The sequence below is a fragment of the Hypanus sabinus genome, chromosome 11 (genome assembly GCF_030144855.1).
Source record: "Hypanus sabinus isolate sHypSab1 chromosome 11, sHypSab1.hap1, whole genome shotgun sequence".
Taxonomy (NCBI): Eukaryota; Metazoa; Chordata; class Chondrichthyes; order Myliobatiformes; family Dasyatidae; genus Hypanus; species Hypanus sabinus.
Genome location: NC_082716.1, coordinates 10,968,558 through 10,991,547, shown reverse-complemented (window position 1 = coordinate 10,991,547; position 22,990 = coordinate 10,968,558). Strand labels below are relative to the sequence as shown.

At 43.0% G+C, this 22,990-nt stretch overlaps 1 long non-coding RNA gene across 1 annotated transcript in view; it reads right to left on the bottom strand.

Annotated features, from left to right (window-relative positions):
- Nucleotides 1-6,786: 6,786 nt before the first annotated feature.
- LOC132401535 (uncharacterized) overlaps nucleotides 6,787-22,990 on the bottom strand; it is a 59,980-nt gene continuing 43,776 nt past the window's right edge. The window contains exon 3 of the long non-coding RNA XR_009514603.1: nucleotides 6,787-8,679. This is a non-coding gene — a long non-coding RNA (uncharacterized LOC132401535). The remainder of the gene's footprint in view (nucleotides 8,680-22,990) is intronic.

Sequence of the window (22,990 nt, the reverse complement as noted above, 5' to 3'; positions counted from 1 at the left end):
CCATCTGAGCCATAAGACCACAAGCCTTAAGAGCAGAATTTGGCCCATCAAGACTGCTCTGTCATTCTATTATACTTATCTATTATCGCTGTCAACCCCATTCTCCTGCCTTATCCATGAAACCTTTGACACCCGGCCAGATCAAGAACCTACAGATCTTTGCTTTAAGTATTTTCAATGACGTCACCTCCACAGCCACCTGTGGCAATGAATTCTACAGATTCACCAGCCTCTGGATAAAGAAATTCCTCCTCAACACTGTTCTAAATGGGCGTCTCTCTAACATGCCCTCTGGTCCCAAACTCATTCACTATGGGAATCTATCTATCCACCCTATCCAGACCATTCAATATTCCATAGCTTTCAATAAGATCACCCTTCATTCTTCTAAACTATAGCAAGTGCAGGCCCAAAGCCATGAAATCATCTGCAAACATTTGCCTTTTCATTCCCTTAATCATTCTTGTGAACCTCTTCAGGACCTTCAACAACAACAGAAAATCTTTTCTTAAATAAGGAGCCCAAGACGACTCACAGTCCAAGTGTGGTCTGAGCAATGCCTTATAAAGCCTCAGCATTATATCCTTGCTGTTATATTCTAGTCCTCTCAAAATGAATGCTAATATTCAGAAAAGAAGTTAAGCTTTAGGGAATCCTGCACAAAGACTCCCAAGTTCCTTTGCAACTCCAATTACTGAATTTTTAGAAAATTCTTTTTTGAGTTTTTAGAAAAACACATTTATTTCCATCTGCCAACTCTTTGCCCATTCTACTGATCTATCTAAGTCCTTCTACAGACTCCCAGCTTCTTTACCACTAGCTGCTGCTCCACCATATCATCTGTATCTTGGCCATAAAACCAACAATTCCTTCATCCAAATCATTGACATATAACGTAAAAAGGATCAGTCCCAACATCAACCTCTACAGAAAACTACTAGTCAACCTAAAAAGGTCCCCTTTATTCTCATTCTTTTCCTCTGGCCTGTCAGACAATCTTCTATCCATGGTAGCATATCTCTCATTATACTATATGTTCTTACCTTATTAAGCAGCCTCATGTGTGGTACCTTGTCAAAGGCATTCTGAAAATCGAAGTAAACAACGTCCACTGACTCTCTTTTGTCTGTCTTGCCTGCTACTTGGAAGCATAGAAACATAGAAAACCTACAGCACAATACAGGCCCTTCAACCCACAAAGTTGTGCAGAACGTGGCCCTCACTCAGAAATTACTAGGCTTACTTATAGCACTCTATTTTTCTAAGCTCCATGTACCTATCTTGAAGCCTTTTAAAAGACCCTATCGTATCCACCTCCACCGCCATTGCCGGCAGCCCATTCCACGCACTCAACACTCTGAGTAAAAATCTTACCCCTGACATCTCCTCTGTACCTACTCTCCAGCACCTTAAACCTGTGTCCTCTTGTGGCAACCATTTCAGCCCTGGGAAAAAGCCTCTGACTACCCAAACGATCAATGCCTCTCACCATCTTGTACACCTCTATCAGGTCACCTCTCATCCTCCGTCACTCCAAGGAGAAAAGGCTGAGTTCACTCAACCTATTCTTATAAGGCATGCTCCCCAATCCAGGCAACATCCTTGTAAATCTCTGCACCCTTTCTATGGCTTCCACATCCTTCCTGTAGTGGGGCGACCAGAACTGAGCACAGTACTCCAAGTGGGGTCTGACCAGGGTCCTATATAGCTGCAACATTACCTCTTGGCTCCTAAATTCAATTCCTTGATTGATGAAGCCCAATACACCACATGCCTTCTTAACCACAGAGTCAATCTGCGCAGCTGCTTTGAGCATCCTATGGACTTGCATCCCAAGATCCCTCTGATACTTCACACTGCCAAGAGACTTACCATTAATACTATATTCTGCCATCATATTGGATCTACCAAATGAACCACCTCACACTTACCTGGGTTGAATTCCATCTGCCACTTCTCAGCCCAGTTTTGTATCCTATCAATGTCCTGCTGTAACCCCTGACAGCCCTCCACACTATCCACAACACCTCCAACCTTTGTGTCATCAGCAAACTTACTAACCTATCCCTCCACTTCTTCATCCAGGTCATTTATAAAAATCACGAAGAGTAAGGGTCCCAGAACAGATCCCTGAGGCACACCACTGGTCACCAATCTACATGCAGAATATGACCCGTCTACAACCACTCTTTGCCTTCTGTGGGCAAGCTAGTTCTGGATCCACAAAGCAATGTCCCCTTGGATCCCATGCCTCCTTACTTTTCTCAATAAGCCTTGCATGGGGTACCTTATCAAATGCCTTGCTGAAATCCATATACACTACTTATACTGCTCTATGTTTAGTCACATCCTCAAAAAACCCTATCAGGCTCGTAAGGCATGACCTGCCCTTGACAAAGCCATACTGACTACTCCTGATCATTATATACCTCTCCAAATGTTCATAAATACTGCTTCTCAGGATCTTCTCCATCAATTTACCAATCTCTAAGGTAAGACTCACTGGTCTATAATTTCCTGGGCTATCTCTACTCCCTTTCTTGAATTAAGGAACAACATTCACAACCCTCCAATCCTCCAGAACCTCTCCCATCCCCATTGATGATGCAAAGATCATCAAAGGTTTCCTCAAATAATTTTAATAGATCTGTCAGGCAAGTTTTTCCATTAAGGAAAAAATGCTGATTATGACCTATTTTATCATGCACCTCCACAACTACCCTGAAACCTCATCCTTAATAATGGACTCAACCCACTGAGGTCAGGCTAAATGGCCTATAAGTTACTATATCCTGCCTGCCTCCCTTCTTAAAGAGTGGAGTGTCATTTGCAACTTTCCAGTCCTGTGGAACTATTAAAGAATCTAATGATATTTGAAAGATCATTACTGTTGCCTCTACAATTTCTTTAGCCACTTATTTCATAATGGTTCGATAGCCATTCTCACCTCTCCTTTACTCTCTATATTTGATAAAAACATTTGGTATCCTCATTTATATTATTGGTTAGCTTCCCTTCTTATTTCATCTTTCTCTCTGATGGCTTTTGAGTTGCCTTCTGTTGGTTTTTAAAAGCTTTCCAACCCTTAACTTCCCACTATTTTTTGCTATAATGTATTCTCTCTGTTTTGCTTTTATGTTGTCTTTGACTTCTCCTGTCAGCCACGGTTGCCTCATCCTTTCTTTAGAATACTTCTTATTTTGGATATATCAATCCTGTGCCTTCGGAATTGTCCCCAGAAACTCCAGCCATTGCTGTTCTGCTGTCATACCTGCTTACGTCTCCTGCCAATCAACTCTGGTCAGCTCCTCTCTCATGCCTCTGTAGTTCCCTTTACTCCATTGCAATACTAATACATCTGACTTTAACTTCTCCCTTTCAAACTGCAGGGTGAATTCTATCAAATCATGATTATTGCTTCCTGAACAGAATTTCCTTTCCCCTAGAGGGCTCAATGACAAGCTGCTCTTAAAAAGTCATCTCGTAGGCATTCTACAAATTCCCTCTCTTGGGATCCAGTACCAACCTGAATTTTCCTATCTACCTGTATATTGAAATCCCCCATGACTATCATAACATTGTCCTTTTTCCATGCTTTTTCTATCTCTAGTTGTAATTGGTTGACTATATCTTTACTGCTGTTTGGAGGCCTGTACTCTTACAGATTCTTAACTCTACCCACAACGTTTCTACATCTTCTGATCCTATGTCACCTCTTTATAAGGATTTGATTTAATATTTTACCAACAGAGCCATCCCACCCCTCTTCCTACCTGCCTCTCCCTTCAATACAAAGTGTATACATAGATGTTATGCTCCCTACTCTGATCTTTTTTCAGCCACCACTCAGTGATGCCCACAAATCGTATTTGCCCTACAAGATCATCTACCTTATTCTGCACACTGCATGCATTCAAATATAACACCTTCAGTCCTGTATTCATCATCCTTTAGATTTTGTCCTCATGTTACACCTCACCTCATCCCACTGACTGCAATGTTGCCCTATGATCTGTCTGTCCTTCCTCACACTCTCACTGGACACTGACTTTGCCTGTATACCAACTGCCCCATCCTCAGATCTATCACTCCGGTTCCCATTCCCCTGCCAAATTAGTTTAAACCCTCCCCAACAGCTCTTGCAAACATGCCCACATGGATACTGATCCTCCTTGGGTTCATGTGTAACCCATCCATTTTGTACAGGCCATACATTCACCAGAAGAGATCCCAATGATCCAGAAAACTAAAACCCGTCCTCTCGCCAATTGCATTCAACTGTCGTATCATCTTATTCTTCCGTTAGCAGCATGTGGCAAAGGCAGTAAGCCAAAGATTAGGAACTTGCAGGTCCTGCTTTTCAGCTTTCTACCTATATTCTCTCTTCAAAGCCTCCTCCTACTTCCCTAACCTTGGCACCAGTGAGGCAAAATACCTTCTGGGTGTCTTTATCACATCCACCAATCTCCTGCGTGCTCCCCTGACAATGGAATCTCCTATCACAACTGCTCTTCTCCTCACTTCCCTTCTGAGGCACACAACCAGAGTTAGTGTCAGAGACTGCGGCTTCCCTCGGTAGGTCATTAGGATGAATGAGAGGCCATAGGCCTCGACCCGGAGTGGAGCCATGATTTGTCAAAGGCCGGGGAGGTCGAAGGAGGATCGACGAAGGGGAAACTGTGAGCTCCAACTTGTGCATGTTAGACTGTTTCATTAAAATGAGGTCTTTTTTTTTGTTTTTTCTTCACTGTAGTCAAATTAAGAATTATAAAGCTAAATTGTTTAACTGTGTGCAGTGTACTGTCTGTTATTTCGTGGTGCTGACTTGCAACAGGGTAACAGATCACGCAGCATCCACACAAACGGGGGGTTTCAGGGTGGGCTCGCATCTCAATCTTACACGTTTGTCGGGGCCAGAGATTATCCTCCTTAGACTTACGCAGCCAACAGAACCAGAGTGTTTCACTTACTAGATACTTACTTTGAAGCTAGACGTCTACTTGCCCAAACCTGTTAAACCCACGCCTGGCCACTCTAACACTGTCCACTCACACAATGGCTGCTCCAACATTGGTCACTTAGCATACACCTCCTTTCTTTTTATTGGCTCAGGTTAGACTCACTCTCAATGGGGTGCACTTTTTAAATGGTTCCGCCCTGCAAGATGTGGCTCTCTTGCTCGCATACGACCTTTCTCCCTCTCTTCTCACTACTATCATTGGGTGCAAGGTAGAGGAGTTTTGACCCTCAGCACTCACCTCTGAACTAAACTGGCTCTGTGGCTTTGGAGAGTCTGCGATTCACTTTCTCTGTGTTATTTGTTGACTTTTTTATTGTTTGCATGATTTGTACTCTTTCGGTTTAAGATGGTGCTACTTACTGGTTTAAGCAACAACTTTCTGGTGGTCAATGAAACAAAGAAAGCAACTAAATACTTTGTTATCACAAACAAGAGAAGATCTGCAGATGCTGGAAATCTAAGATGCTGATGGAACTCAGCAGGCCAAGCAGCATTTATGGAAAAGAGTATAGTTAAGGTTTCAGGCCAAGACCCTTCAGCAGGGCTGGAGAAAAAAAGTTGAGGAGTAGATTTAAAAGGAAGGGGGAGAAATGCAAGGTGGTAGATGAAACTGGGAGGTGGAGGGGTGAAGTAAAGAACTAGGAAATTGATTGCTGAGAGAGATACAGAGCTGGAGAAGGGGAAATCTGACAAGAGAGGACAATAATCCCCGGAAGAAAGAAAAATGGAGAGGAACACAAGAGGGAGGTGATGGGCAGGCAAGGAGATAAATTGCGAGAGGGAAAAATAGATGGGGAATGGTCAAAGAGAGGGGGAGGACTAATGGAAGTTTGAGAAGTTGATGCTCATGTCATCAGGTTGGAGACTACCCAGACAGAATATAAGGTGTTGTTCCTCCAACCTGAGTGTGGCCTCATCACAACAGTAGAGGAGGCCATGGACTTGCATATCAGAATGGGAATGGGACGTGGAATTAGAATGGGTGGCCACTGGGAAATCCCACTTCTTCTGGCGGACTTTGTTACTCACACTTTTTTTGGTAAACAGTTGTCATAAGCAGTGGCTTGTTATTTCCTCATTGAAGTTAAGCTGAATTGCTTGTACCATCTGACATATTTTTGGTGTGACTGGGGTCTCGCTGGGGCATGATAGGTGTAGCATATGCAGGTTGGAGTTGCTGGAGTGGACTTGGGGCAATTCCATCAGGTGGAACCGAAGCGAACTGAGAGAAGATCCGAGGTATGATCGATTTAAGAGCCGAGCCGGATTGGAAAGTTTGGATGATTCGATGCAATGGAGCCAAGTTGAGGAGAGGCAAGGAATGATCCCAGATTTGATTGATCTAAGAGCTGAGCCGATTAGAAAGATTGGGTACTGACCATATCGAGGCTGTGGGGCCCAGGCCCAAGGATGATGAATGACTCGAGGGTTGGAGAATTTGAGCACCGGACTGGATTGAAAAGGTCATGCTATCAGGGATGAAGGTGAAAGACAGACTGGTTTGGCTTGTTTCTCCATGGGTTTGCTTGTCTCTATGCTGGACTGGTCTGCAATTAGTGATCTTCTGGATTGGCTGCAGTGATGCCTGGCTTTGTGAGCTTAAGTTCTGAATGACTGCACAATTTGACAGACAGACAGACAGACAGACATACTTTATTGATCCCGAGGGAAATTGGGTTTTGTTACAGCCCAAGAATAGTGAAGAAATATAGCAATATAAAACCATAAATAATTAAAAAATATTAAGTTAATCATACCAAGTGGAATTAAGTCCAGGACCAGCCTATTGGCTCAGGGTGTCTGACACTCTGAGGGAGGAGTTGTAAAGTTTGATGGCCACAGGTAGGAATGACTTCCTATGACGTTCAGTGTTACATCTTGGTGGAATGAGTCTCTGGCTGAATGCACTCTTGTGCCTAACCAGCACATAATGGAGTGGATGGGAGTCATTGTCCAAGATGGCATGCAACTTGGACAGCATCCTCTTTTCAGACACCACCGTCAGAGAGTCCAGTTCCACCCCCACAACATCACTGGCCTTACGAATGAGTTTGTTGATTCTGTTGGTGTCTGCTACCCTCAGCCTGCTGCCCCAGCACACAACAGCAAACATGATAGCACTGGCCATCACAGCCTCGTAGAACATCCTTAGCATCGTCCGGCAGATGTTAAAGGACCTCATTCTCCTCAGGAAATAGAAATGGCTCTGACCCTTCTTGTAGACAGCCTCAGTGTTCTTTGACCAGTCCAGTTTATTGTCCATTCATGTCCCCAGGTATTTGTAATCCTCCACTATGTCCACACTGACCCCTTGGATGGAAACAGGGGTCACCGGTGCCTTAGCCCTCCTCAGGTCCACCACCAGCTCCTTAGTCTTTTTCACATTAAGCTGCAGATGATTCTGCTTGCACCATGTGACAAAGTTTCCCACCGTAGCCCTATACTCAGCCTCATCTCCCTTGCTGATGCATCCAACTATGGCAGAGTCATCAGAAAGCTTCTGAAGATGTTTTTTCTCTCTGTGAACACTGGGTGTTTGAATGGTGTTCTTTTGTTTTTAAGGTGTTCTATTGGGGCTCTTAATTTCATGGCTGCCTGAAAGGAGCTAAATCTCAACAGTGTATAAAGTATCCATACTTCGATAATAAACTGTACTTTAAACTTTGAACTCCGTTTTTTTCGTATATTTGATGCTCTTTATTGCGTGGTGTTTTGCATAGATTTTATTGTGTTTCTTTGTTTTGTGGCTGCCTGCAAGAAGTTGAATTTCAAGGTAAACTTACTCCAATAAATCAAAGTATTTTGAACTTTGAACTTTGACAATTGCACAATAGGATAGCGACAATGACCAAAATCCTGTCCTGGTCCTACCATGCAGTTGCCATGGCCAAGGAAACAGAAGAAATACCAGTACCTCCACTTCCTCAGGAGGCTGAGGATACTTGGCATGTTCCCATTGACTCTCAAAAACTTTTATAGGCGTACAATAGAAGGCTTCAGATCTGACTGCATCATGGTTTGATGCATTCAAAGCTGAGGTACGTGCCAGTTCCATTTGCAGCTCGATTATGTTTACTCTGCTCTCTGCGACACTGAGGCTGAGTATGTGGCCTGCTCTGTCTGTTCCGTACTTTGTATCTGCAAGCTCCATGACAATTTGCCCTGCTGTGGGGTGAACTGAGGCTGAGGCCCTGGGCCGCCCTTGGCTTTGTGTCTATGGACTCACTTTCATTCTGAATGCTGTTGCTTCCTCATATCGTTTGCACGATTCGTGTTTTCTTTCTCTCTCTGCCTATTGGGTGTTTGTTGGTCTTTATTTAATAGGTTCTTTTGGGTTTCTTGTTTTGCAGCTGTCTCTAAGGAGATGAATTTCAAGTTTGTATAATTTATGCAAACTTTGATAATAAATGTACTTTGAACTTTATATACATGAATGTATCTGTAAGAGTTTAAAATATTCTGTTCAAAGCTCAATGACTCATTTTATTCATTCCAACTACGCTAAGTAAATTCTAAAATATGGTATATGTTTCAGGAATCCACTCTGTTGATGATGCTTGAGGGAAAACAGTGTGGCAAACACAAGAGATTCCGCAGATGCTGGAAATCCAGAGCAAAGCATACGAAATGCTGGAGTAACTCAGCAGGTTAGGCAGCATCTGTGGAAAAGAATATACAGTTAATGTTTCAGGCCATGACCCTTCAGCAGGACTGGAAAGGAAGAGGGAAGATGACTGAATAAGTAGGTGGGGGGTGGGGGGAAAGGAAGGAGAACAAGCTGGAAGGTGATAGTTGAAGCCGGGTGGATGGTGGGGTGTGAAATAAAGTAAGAAGCTAGATGGTGATAGGTGGAAAAGAAAGAACATGATAGGAGGAGAGAGAGGACCATGGTAAACCGGGAAGAAGGAGGGGCACTGGGGGGAGGTGATAGGCAGGTGAGGAGATGAACAAAGAGGCCAGAGTGGGGAACTGAAGAGGTAAAGGGTGGTGGGGGAGGACGAGGGTGGAAGTTACTGGAAGATGGAGAAATCGATGTTCATACCATCAGCTTGGTGGGTGTCTAGTTGGAATAGAACCTGAGGGTGGCTTCATATGGCATTAAGTGGTTTTCAGGTGAATGTGAGTGAGGTCCAGAAGTTAAGGAATGTGTGTAGTTCAGTTGAGCTGAGTGGACTTGTTGGTGATGAATTTGCTGCTCTAAAATGTAGAAAACTGATCATTGACCCAAAGGCATAAGTTCAAATACTTCCTGAAACACAGCTTGCCTACATTGGGGTGCCGAGGTAACATTGTGGTTAGCGTGCGGCTATTACAGCTCGGTGCATCGGAATTCAGAGATCAACTCCAACACCACCTGTAAGGAGTTTGTATGTCTTTCCAGGTGCTCCTGTTTCCTTCCATATTCCAAAGATTTAATAGTTAGTAGGTTGATTGGTCATTGTAAATTGTCCCATGGTTAGGCTAGGGTTAATAGGTTAGTTGTGAGACATTGGGTTGGAAAGGCCTGCTCTGATTTGTATCTCTAAATAAATAAACAGATATATTCATGAGGAATTTAAATCCAGGTAATTAAATAGACCACTTTAAGGACTTACAAGTTTCAGTAAAAGTAAAATGAAACTACAAATCTTCATAAAACCACAGAAACAAGGAGCCAGGTTCAGTTCTGACCTCTGGTGCTTTCTGTGTGGGGAGTTTGCTCATTTTCCCTGTGATCATGTGGGTTCTGTCCAGAAGCTCCATTTTCCTCCCAATCCCACAGATTTGCAGGTTGGGCATTTGGACCAGAATGGACCTCAAGATTCCACTGTACATCAGATCTGTTAAAGGTCTTGTCATTAACAGATATGATGTCAAGATAATACCATCTATTTATATTTAATTCTCCAAAATGCAAATCCTCATACTTGCTTGGATTAAACTCCACAAATAAACTCAATTACCTGCATGTTAATGCAAATATCTATTCAGTCAATCACCTGGCAGCATCTCAGTGCGTAAAAATGTAACACACTGTAAGGTTTCACTGTTAATGTAACGGCCTCTCTGTAATATTTCACTGCTAATGTAATGGTTTCTCTGTAGCAGCAATGTTTGGGTTATGACTACAGATAACAGGGGCTTTGGAATGTACGCCATCTGATGAGAGACATTGTTTCTTTCTTGTGTGTCTGAGAGAATGGATTCGCAGTCTTTTGTTTGGCGGAAAATGGAGAGAGAAGATGCCAGAACAGGGAAGTCATAGACTACAGGATGGAGTTGACTTGGAATGGGGTTCGCAGTGGACCCCCAGGGAGAAAATTGAGGGAAAACAAACCTATGGGAAAACCGTGAGCTCCAACATTGCGAAATAGACATGGGCTTTTTTTTTTGTTTCCTTACTAACCCTATAGTCCAATTAAGAGTTATAAAGCTCAGTTATTTAATTGTATATTGTGTACTGTTTGTTATTTCATGGTACTGATTTGTAACAGGGGAACACGTCACGCAGCACCCACCCAAACCAAATGTCTCAAGCTTGGCCAGGCCAGAGGCTATCTTTCCCTGGAGTAAGCTGCTAGCCGAGCCTGTGGGTTACAAAAGCACGTAAACATGGTCAAGAGATTCAGCTGTTGTTCAGACTAAACATCAGAATGGAGATGAAGTGTGATCTAAATGATTTTGACCATGGAATGATTGTTGTTGCCAGAAGGACTGTTTTGAGTATCTCAAAAACTGTTGGTCTCCAGGGATTTTCACACAAAACTGTCTCAGGACTTTACAGAGAATAGCATGAAAAACAAAAAAAAAACTTCCAGTACGTAGCAGTTCTGTGGGAGAAAATGCCTTGTTAGTGAGAGAGTTTAGAGGAGAAAGGCAGGACTGGTTCAAGCTGACAGAAAGGTGACAGTAACTCAAATAACCACACATTACAACAGTGGTGTGCAGAAGAGCATCTCTGAATACACCACACATGAACCTTGAAGTGGATGGTTTACAGCAGCATAAGAACTGACATATACACTCAGTGGCAACTTTATTAGGGAGAGGAGATACCTAATAAATGGCTACTAACTTAAGAGGAATAGATAGAGTGGACAGCCAGTGCCTCTTCCCAGGGCACCACTGCTCAATACAAGAGGACATGGCTTTAAGGTAAGGGGTGGGAAGTTCAAGGGGGATATTAGAGGAAGGTTTTTCACTCAGAGAGTGGTTGGTACATGGAATGCACTGCCTGAGTCAGTGGTGGAGGCAGACGCACTAGTGAAGTTTAAGAGACTACTAGACAGGTATATGGAGGAATTTAAGGTGGGGGGTTATATGGGAGGCAAGGTTTAAGGGTCAGCACAACATTGTGGGTCGAAGGGCCTGTACTGTGCTGTATTGTTCTATGTTCTAAATGTTCGTGCAATGGATATTTCCCATGATATCTTTCAGGTTCATGGGTGCTTTTGATAGTAATGACTCACTGTATTTACCATCACAAAGTGCCTGAATGTGTGTTCCCATTGGGTGTCAGGAGGACGAGAGGTGACTTGCTGGAGGTATATAAGGTAATAAGAGGCATAGATTGGATGGACAGCTAGAGACTTTTTGCCAGGTTGGAAATAGCTAATATGAGGGACATAATTAATTATTTATTGAGATACAACACTGAAAAGTACCATAAACACTACCTCACTGTTTCGCTCTCTTTTTGCAATACCAGTACTTATTTTTTATTTATTATTATAATAAACACCAAAATCAATAGTGTAAAATTATTCCAGTGCAATGTTATAATTCTATTATTTATATTCTTATTGTAATTTATTATGCATTACATTATACTGCTCCCTCAAAACAACAATTTTCACGACATATGTCAGTGATAATAAAACCAATTCTGATTCTGCCTGACTGATAAATGGGATAAACACGTAGTTCTTTTTTGATATTCAGTAATGACATTTAAATGGGGGATTTGATAGTGGTATTCAGAGGATAAAAGGGAAAGATAAACTGCAGATTATTTTCTGCCGGTGACTGTATTGAAGACACAATCTCAAGAGGAGAACTTCACGTGTAAAGGAGAGATTAGAGGAAGCCGGCTCAAGCTGAGATATCGGATTGTGTGACGCTCTGCTGCAAGGGATGATTGATTACAGCGTTCCATAATGGACTGGATAATTACTTCAAAAAAAAAAATCAGGAAAATGGGTCTGTGTGAAATCAGCCCCCAAGAGGGGCTGCAATTCAGTGCAGGCAGAAAAGGTCATAGGGTGTCCAACTGTGTTAATATTTCTGAGTCTTTGTGAGAATGATAATATCTCATTAGGGACAAAAAGTTCTGGCTAATTTCTTTGTTCAGTTGACTATTTTTTGTGACTTTTATTCTTGCCAGAGGGTTTGATCACCTTCTAGACCTTTGAGACCCGACAACATGCAGTTCAGACCAGCTCAGTGACTGTGGCCTGGTAAATTGTTAAATCAGTTTATCATTGTCATATCAAGATATATGTCTGAAAAACTTTGTTTCCCATGCAGATCATTTCATCACGTCAGTACGCTGAGGCAGTGCAATGGAAAACAATTACAGAATACAGAGTAGAGTGTTACAGTTACAGGGAAAGTGCAGTACAGGCAGACAAGAGTATATGGATTGGCTGCATTGCAGCCTGGTATGGAAACACCAATGCCCTTGGACAGAAAATCCTACAAAAAGTAGTGGATTTGGACCAGTCCATCACAGATAAACCTTCCTAATTATTGAATAATCTACATAAAGCGCTATCATAGGAAGGTAGTGCCCATCATCAGGGATCCCCACCACCCAGGTAATGCTGTCTTCTCGCTCCTGCCATCAGGTAAAGGTATAAGAGCCTCAGGACTTTCACCACCAGGTTCAAGAACAATTACTTCCTTCAACCATCAGGCACAAGTCTGAAAGCATGTACCTTCAGCTTCGATCTCACTGTTATCAGGCTCCGGAATAGAACTCTTGAATGATAAAATGGGCTCATGGTCCCACAATCGACATTATTATGATCATAAGTCAAGACCATAAGATATAGGAGCAGAATTAGGTCATTTGGCTAATTGAGTCTTTCCACCATTTCATCATGGCAGATCCATTTTATCTCTCATCCCTAATCTCCTGCCTTCTCCCCGTAACCCTTCATACCCTGACTAATCAACAACCTATCAACTTCTGCCTTAAGTATCCCCAATGACTTGTCCTCCACAAACACCTGTGGAAACAAATTCCACAGATTTACCACTCTCTGGCTAAGGAAATTCCTCCTCATCCCCATTCTAAATGGACATCCCTCTATTCTGAGGCTGTATTCTCTGGTCTTACACTCTCATGTCATAGGAAACATCCTCTCCACATCCTCTCTATTAAGGCCTTTCACCATTTCATAGGTTTCAATGAGGTCACCCCTCATTCTTCTGAACTCCAATGAGTACAGGCCCGGAGCCATCAAACAGTCCTCAAATGATAAGCCTTTCAATCCCAGAATCATTTTTGCAAACTCCTTTGAACCCTCTCCAATGTCAGCCCAAGCTTTCTTAGATAGGGGCAGAAGACTGCTCACATTTCTCCAACTGAGGCCTCACCAGTGCTTTATAAAGCCTCAACATCACATCCTTGTTTTTATAGAAACATAGAAACCCTACAGCACAATACAGGCCCTTCGACCCACAAAGCTGTGCCGAACATGTCCTCATCTTAGAAATTACCTAGGGCTACCCAATTCCCTCTATTTTTCTAAGCTCTATGTACTAGTCCAGGAGTCTCTTAAAAGACCCTATCATATCTGCCTTCACCACCATCGCCGGTGGCCCATTCCACGCACTCACCACTCTGCGTAAAAAACTTACCCCTGACATCTCCTCTGCTCCTACATCCAAGTACCTTAAAACTGAGTCCTCTTGTGCTTGCCATTTCAGCCCTGGGACTATTTACACAATCAATACTTCTCATCATCTTGTACAACTCTATCAGGTCACCTCTCATCCTCTGTCACTCCAAGGAGAAAAGGTCAAGTTCACTTAACCTAGTTTCATAAGACATGCTCCCCAATCCAGGCAACATCCTTGTAAGTCTCCTGTGCATCCTTTCTATGGTTTCTGCATCCTTCCCATAGTGAGGCGACCAGAACTGAGCACAGCACTCCAAGTGTGGTCTGACCAGGGTCCAATATAGCTGCATCATTACTTCTCAGCTCTTAAACTCAGTCCCATGATTGATGAAGGCCAATGAACCATATGCCTTCTTAACCACAGAGTCAACCTGCACAGCAGCTTTGAGTGTCCTGTGGACTCAGACCCCAAGATCCCTCTGATACTTCACACTGCCGAGTCTTACCATCAATACTATATTCTGCCATCATATTTGACCTACCAAAATGAACCACCTCACACTTATCTGGGTTGAACTCCATCTGCCACTTCTCAGCCCATTTTTGCACCCTATCAATGTCCCACTATAACCTCTGACAGTATTCCACACTATCCACAAAATCCCCAACCTTTGAATCATCAGCAAATTTACTAACCTATCCCTCCACTTCTTCATCCAGGTCATTTATAAAAATCATGAAGCGTAGGGGTCACAGATCAGATCTCTGAGGCACACGCTGGTCACTGACCTCTATGCAGAATATGACCCATCTACAACCACTCTTTGCCTTCTGTGGGCAAGCCAGTTCTGGATCAACAAAGCAATGTCCCCTTGGATCCCACACCTCCTTACTTGCTCAATAAGTTTTGCATGGGGTACCTGATCAAATGCGTCCCAGTCCTCTCGAAATGAATGTTAAAATCCCATTTGCCTACTTCATCACTGACTCAACCTACAAATTAGCTTTTTAGGAATCTTGCACGCCATCCATGCAGATAATTTATTTGACATCATTGATATAGATGACTAACAACAAAAGACCCAGCACCGATCCCTGTGGAACACCACTAGCTACAGACCTCCAGTCAGAAAGGCAACCCTCTACTACCACTTCCACAAAACTGATGTCTAATCCAGTTTACCACCTTATCCTGAATGCCGAGTGACTGAAACTTCTTGACCGGCCTTCCATGCAGGACCTTGTCAAATGCCTTACTACATAGATAACATTCACTGCTTTACCTTTATCCACTTTCTTGGTAACTTGCTCAAAAAATTCTATAAGGTTGGTTAGACATGACCTACCATGCACAAAGCCATGCTGACAGTCCTTAATCAGTCTGTGTCTATCCAAATATTTGTATATCTGGTCCCTTAGAATATCTTCCAATAACTTTCCCACAACTGATGGCAGACTGACTGGCCTATAATTTCCTTGTTTCTGTTGAGCCTTTTTTAAACAGCAGAACAACATTAGCAATCCTCCAATCCTCTGAAATCTCTCCTGTCACTAAGGATATTTTAAATACATCTACTAGAGCCTCAGTAATTTCTACACTTGTATCCCGTAGGGGCTGAGGGAACACCTTGTCAGGCCCTGGGGATTCATCCACCCTGATTTGCCCCAGGGTAGGAAATACCTCCTCATCTGTAAGCAGTACAGGGTTCATGAAGTTGATGCTAATTTGCCTTCCCTCTATAGACCATCTTCTAAGTAAAAACAAATGCAAAGAATGCATTTTAAATCTTCTGAATCTGTTTTGGCTTCACACATGGAGTATCATCTTGGTCCAGCAGAGGCAAACAGTAAACAGCTCACTGTCCTAGAGATGAGACCTCAATGATGGCTGGGGGTATTCATTACTCTGACAGCTTGGGGGAAGAAGCTGTTACCCAGTCTGGCAGTCCTGGTCCTGATGCTCCTAAAAGTACTGCCACATTTTTGGTATCAACATAGCATGCCCACACCCTACTAACCCTAACAGTAACCATATATCTTTGGGATGTGGGAGGAAGTCAGTTCAACCTAAAAGAAACCCATGAGGTCACAGGGAAAACAAGCAAAGTCCTTACAGACAGTGGTGGGAATTGAACTCTGCAGCAGGACTGAGAGTGATGAGAGGAAATAGAATCATAGAGTTATAGAACATTACAGCACAGAAACAGGCCCTTTGGCCCATCTAGTCTGTGCCACACTATCAATCTGCCTAATCCCATTGGCCTGCACCTGGACCACAGCCCTCCATATACCCATTCAAATTTCTCTTAAAAGTTGTAATCAACCCTGCATTAACCATATGCGCTGGCAGCTGTCTCCACACTTTCACCGGGCTCTGAGAGCAGAAGTTTCCCCTCCTATTCGCCTTAAACCTTTCATCCTTAACCCATGACCTCTATTACCCAACCTCAGTGGAAAAAAATCTGCTTTCACTTGTCCGATCTATACCTCTCATAATTTAGCCTACTTCTATCAAATCTCCTCACAATCTTTTACAATTTTAGGAAATAAAGTTCTAACCTATTCAATCTTTTCTTATAACTCAGGTCCTCCAGTCCCGGCAGCATCCTTGTAAATTTCCTCTGTGCTCTTTCAATCTTATTTACATCTTTCCTGTAGGTAGGTGACCAAAACTGCACACAATACTCCAAATTAGGCCTCACCAACATCTGATACAACTTCAACATAACATCCCATCTCCTGCACCCAATACATTGACTTATGAAGGTGAAAGTGCAAAGAACTTTCTTTAAGAACCCATCTACCTGAAACACCATTTTCAAGAAATTATGAATCTGTATTCCTGGATCCCTCTGTTTCACCACACTCCTCAGTGCCCTAAAGCTCACTGAGCAAGACCTACCCTGAATGGTCCTCCCAAAGTGCAACCCCTCACACTTGTCTGCATTCAATTCCATCTGCCCTTTGTCCAGCTGGTTGAGATCCCACTGCAAGCTTTGGTAGTCTTCCTCACTGTACCGCAGTCTCAGTGTCACCTGCAAATTGGCTGACCCAGTTTACTACAGTATCATCCAGATTTTGAATACCAAGCGACTGAACCTTCCTAACCAAACCCCCATGTGGGACCTTGTTAAAGGCCTTGCTAAAATCCATGTAGACAGCATCCACTGCTTTGCCTTCCTCAACTTTCCTTGTAACTTCCTCATAAAATTATATAAAATTGGTTAGGCACAACCATGTTGACCTTCAGTCCCTGTTTATCTAAATAATCATATATCCAGTCCCTTAGAAAACCTACCAATAACTTACCTACTACTGATGCCAGACTCACCAGCTGATAATTTCCTGGCTTATTCTTAGAGCCTTTCTTAAACAATGGAACAATATTTGCTATCCACCAATTCTCCAGTACCTCAACCATGGCTAAGGATGTTTTAAATATCTCTGCTTGAGGCCCTGTAGTTTCTACTCTAGCCTCACATGGGGTCTGTGAAAACACCTTGTCTCTTGTCTGACCCTGGGGATTTATCCACCACCTTCGTTTGCCTCCTGGTTGGAAGGAAGGAAGGAAGGAAGGAAGGGGGGGAGGGAGGGAGGGAGGGAGGGAGGGAGAGAGAGAGAGAGAGAGAGAGAGAGAGAGAGAGAGAGAGAGAGAGAGAGAGAGAGAGAGAGTGTGTGTGTGTGTGTGGGGGGGGGGGGGGTTGGAGGGGTATGTTTCACTGTTGTTATTCTGTGTTATGCTCCTGTGTGTTGGTGCCAGATCATGTGGCAACACTTGCAGGCTGTCCCCAGCAGATCTGTGGGTATGTTGGATATTAATGCAAACAAGGAATTTCACTGCATGTTTCGATGTTCACATGATAAATAAATCTGAATCTGAATCTCTGAGCTTTCCACTGGGAATACACCCACTACAATCTCTCCCATCCATTCCTCTCACTGCTTGCTCTAACACACTTAACACAATATAATGTATCACTGTATCGTGCATTCTGTCTTGTTTTCTTTTTGTGCTACCCCAGCGTATGTATGTATGGAATCAGCTGTCTAGATGGCACGCAAAGAAAAGCTTTTCACTGGATCTCAGAACATCTGACAGTAATAAACCAATTACCAGCACTAGCTGCAGTGCCAATGCATTTCCTTTGAATTACTCCATAACTCCCACAGAGAGATTGATTTGCTGAATTTAGTCAGTGGTCAGTACTCATTTACTATGTACTAGGTAGCAGAGGTTGTAGGTCCTCAGCTGACCTAACTGGGGAAAAGAAAGTCCTATTTTGTCACACCAGATTCTGCAAATGCTTGAAATCTTGAGCAACGCACACTCAAAATGCTGGAGGAACTCAGCAAGTCAGACAGCAAGAATAAGCAGTCAATGATATGGGAGGAGATGGGGAGATTTCAGGTTTTCTGACCAAGAAAGATCTGCAACCAGAATCAGAATCAGAATCAAATTCAGAATCAGACTTTAATCGCCAAGTACCTGTACACATACAAGGAACTTACTTCCGGCAAATGTTGTCTCTCTGCTCATAACAATAATAATGATAAATATAAATGAAAATATAGATTATACATACAAGTAGTGCAATCCAAGTAATAGTTAGCTGATAGTTAACCGGCAGTTAACTGTTCAGCAAAGTGACCGCAGTAGGGAAAAAACTTCTCCAGTGCCTATTAGTCTTAGTCTGGAGGGATCTGAAGCGCCTACCTGACGGAAGCAGTTCAAACAGTCCGTGCGCAGGATGGGAGGAGTCCTTTATGATGTTCCCCGCCCTCTTCTTCAACCTGGAAGAGTACAGGTCCACAATAGAGGGCAGGGAGGCTCCAATGATGCGCTTGGCAGTCCTCACTGTGCGCTGTAGTCTGGTTCTATCCTGCTTGGTGGCGGCTCCAAACCACACAGTGATGGAGGTGCACAGGACAGACTCAATGACTGCAGTGTAGAACTGCAGCAGCAATTCCTGAGGCAGACCATATTTCCTCAAGAGCCGCAGGAAGTACATCCGCTGCTGGGCCTTCTTCAGGATGGAGCTGATGTTCTGCTCCCACTTCAAATCCTGAGAGATGGTGGTTCCCAGGAACCTGAAGTTCTCCACGCTGGACACAGGGCTGCTGAGGACTGTGAGGGGGCCATGCCCTACTCCTTCAGTGTCATCAAGAGGACATGGCCAAAATCTTCATGAGGAGACTTTGGAGATGAATTGGGCATGTGATGTGCAGAGAGGCCTACTCAGTCTACAAGGCAGCATTTGATTGGACCCCTGAAGGGTGGAGGAAACATGGGAGAACAGAGACTACTTGCCACTGTACCACAGATGCCGAAAGGAAGAACCTAAACCACACCTAAGGCACAATAGAGAAGATGGCCAAGGACCAACTAAGATGGAGGACCTTCATTGCTGTCCTAAGCACCATCAGCATAACGGGCGGTAGGTAGGTAGGACTTGGGAGGAGAGCCTTCATCAGGACTGGAAGGGAAGGGGGAAGAATGCTAAAATAAGAAGGTGGGGGGTGGGGAGGTCAGGAGTACAAATTGGTAGGTGATAGGTGATTCAGAAACACATGAGAATCTGCAAATGCTGAAAATCTAGACCAACACACACACACACACACACACACACACACAAAATACTGGAGAACTCAGCAGGTCAATCAGCTTCTATGATGAGGAATAAACAGTTGACATTTTGAGCCCAGGTTGCTTATTCCCCTCCATAGATGCAGCCTCACCTGTGGAGTTCATCCAACACTTTGTCTGTGTTGTAGGTGATGGGTGAGACCGGGAGGGTGGGTGGGAGAGGTGGGATAAGAGAGAAGCTTCCCTCCGTTGATGCTATCTGACTTGCTGAGTACCTCCAGTGTCTTGATCAGAATGGATGAGTTGGGCCAAAGGACCTGCTTCTGTGCTACAGGATTTATTGTGTTGTCTCTATTTTGTCTTTTTGTCCACTTTTCTTTCATTTTATTGGAATGATTCATTGCCCTAGTGAGAGTGAGCTGAGGAAGAAAGCTTTAGTTTACAGTTAACAGACTGAAGTTCTCTCAACAATGATATTACATAATCAGTAAATAGTAGGAATGAGAATAATTAGCTGTTAACAGATCACTTAAACGGGACATTACATTTTGTTAAATAAATTATGACTGTAATGTCACAATATCAGTGAAGTAATTATAAACTTCAACTGCTTTCAACATTTAATATTTTATATTTTGTTAAAATATTTAGCCCTTAAAAAGCCAGAGAATTATCTGTATGAATAAATGGAACAGAGAATCAGAGGAATAGAATAATGCTGTACAGAAACAGGCCCTTCGGCCTATCTCATACATTCTGATCAAGGTGCCCACTTAATATGAACCCATTTGCTTACGTTTCAACCGTATTCCTCCAAATATTTCCTATCCACATACTTATCAAAATAACTTTTAAATGTTAGAGTAGATTAGATTAGAACAGATCAGGTTAGATTAGATTGGATTTGTTAGTCACATGCACATCAAACCACACAGTGAATGCGTTGACAACCAACCCAAAGTGCCGATGAGCTGGGGGCAGCCCGCAAAAGTCACCATACATTCTGGCACCAACATATAATGCCAAAAACGTTCAGCGGTACAACATGCGGTTGACAAACCAGCGTTAGGTACATTACTGCCACCTACTGAGCAGGAGTATGGAGCAAAGAGACGGAAAGTACACTCCCTTCAACTTCCCCTCAAACAAAAAAATCAAAGAGTATCAAAAAATCTAATACTCTTCAGAAGCCAAATATGCAGTTATATACATTATGACGCAAGTGACATACTAACAAACTTTCCCATGTTAAACCATGTCTCTCCCACAGAACTTGACTTAGCAATTATATATTTCTTTTGCACCATATAGGATCTGCATTTAAACAGTAGCAAATGCTGCAATATTTCTTGACAACTGTACTCCTTGCAAATGCCCGTATCATGCATGTTGGTTGTAAACAAGGAATTATTCAACATAGTATGTCCAACATCTTCAGAGACCTCTTATCATAAAAGACTTTTCATAAAAGATCTTTCTTGCCCAGACTGACTGCATGTTATCTGCAAAGTATCTTTGCTGGGACAGTGCATTAACCCTTTCCTAGCTGCACCTTCAACTATAAAAGAAGAAAAAAATGTAACTGAAGAAGAAATGAAAAGTAAATTGTTGTAGACTCAATGCCCCCCAGTTTAGAAGAATGGTGGAGGGATGAAATCTCATTGAAACTTATCAAATATCGAAAGGCCTAAATAAAGTGGATGTGGAGTGGAGGTTTCCTATGGTGGCAGAGTCCAGGAGCAGAGAACACAGCCTTAGAATACAAGGACGTCCATTTAGAACAGTGATGAGAGATGAGGAGTAATTTTATTAGCCAGAGAGTGGTAAATCTGTGGAATTCATTGCCACAGAGTGCTGTAAAGCTAGATCTTTGAGAATATTTAAAGCAGAGTTTTGAAAAATTCTTGATTAGTAATGGTGTCAAAGGTTATGAGGCGGAAGGCTGGAGAGAGGGGTTGAGAGGGATAATAAGTCAGCCATGATAGATGGGTCAAACAGTCTAATTCTGCTCCTATATCTTCAGCCTAGTAAATAAACAGCAATATTACAAAACTGGTATATTACCAGTTGAAAACAATTTAGCCAACTTCTCCAGCTGACAAAGTTCAAATTAATGCTTTAGCAGTCAAGTTACATTGACAATGAAGGTTTGCAGATCCACCTTACCTATTTCTGGAAGGGTTCCAAATAATTTGAAAACTTCCTCTGAAACATGAGCAGATCTGCTACTGAAATAGCCTCTGACTGGCTGTTGTGCCTTGTTTGGATTCCTCATCAGGAACGGCTGGATTGAAGGTAATTGGAAGTCACACATTCAGCTGAGCAAGTAGACAGTCTCATTTGTTCAGTTAGCTGGAACTCTTGTTTGCTTGGTTCTTCCTCTGAAATCTACATCCTGTGCTGACCTGTCAGCACAGATTTTCCACCCAGTGATTACATTTAAAGGGATTTCTGCAAGCCATAAAACTATCCCGTTCTGTTGTTGAGAGGTCATTGATAGAACTTGAAAGTAATTGCTAATAGAAGTTATTGGTAAAAGAGCTGGGGAGGATGATAAACAGTGGAAATTCTGCAGATGCTGAAAACCAGTGTAACACACACAAAATGCTGGAGGAACTCAGCAGATCAGGCAGCGTCTATGGAGAGGAATAAATGGTCGATGTTTCAGGGCAAGACTCTTCATCAGGACTGGAGAGGAAGGAGGTAGAAGCCAGAATAAGAAGATGGGGGGGGGGAGGGGGGAGTACAAGCTGGTAGGTGAAGCCAGGCGAAGTAGAAGGTAGGTGGGTGGGGGACAGGGTTGGAACTAGGAGCTAAGACATGGTGGGTGGAAAAGGACTGAAGAAGAAGAAATCCGATAGGGAAGTAGAGTGGACCATGACAGAAAGGGAAATTGGAGGGACAACAGAGGGAGGTGATAGGCAGGTGAGAAGAGACGGCGTGTGAGGGGAGCCAGAATGGGGAATGGGAAAAGGGAGAATGGTGGGGGGGGGGGTGCGAAAGAAATTACCAGAAATTGGAGAAATCGCTGTTCATGACATCAGGTTGGAGGTGACACAGATGGAATATGAGAGATTTATTTCCTCAACATACTGAGTTATTGATTCCTGGGAATTATTCCTTGAAAATAAAGAGGGAACAAATTCAACAGTCTGCTTTATCAAGAATAAATACTTTGTAAAGCCTCACCCGGCCAAGAAGAAAGAGGAGGGAAATGGAAACTAATGGGACTCTCAGTTCATAAAGCAGCTTGAGTTTCTGTGATGTATCAGTCATGGAGTATGTAAAGAGGCTGGATCTTCTACAGCAGTGCACAGACAGTCTGACTCATCCATTCTTTAGCTGGAACAGGGCTGCTTCAGATGCAATATCCGTAAGTATCAAATTGTTGCAATGATTAACAAATTAAGTGATGCGCGGTAGTTCAGCTATTAGCGCAATCGCTTTGCAGCCCCAGCCATCACCGATCGGGGTTCAATTCCCACTGCTGCTTGTAAGGAGCTTGTGACTTCTTGTGTACTCCGGTTTCCTCCCACATTTGTTTCAGTCAGTTTGTGAGTT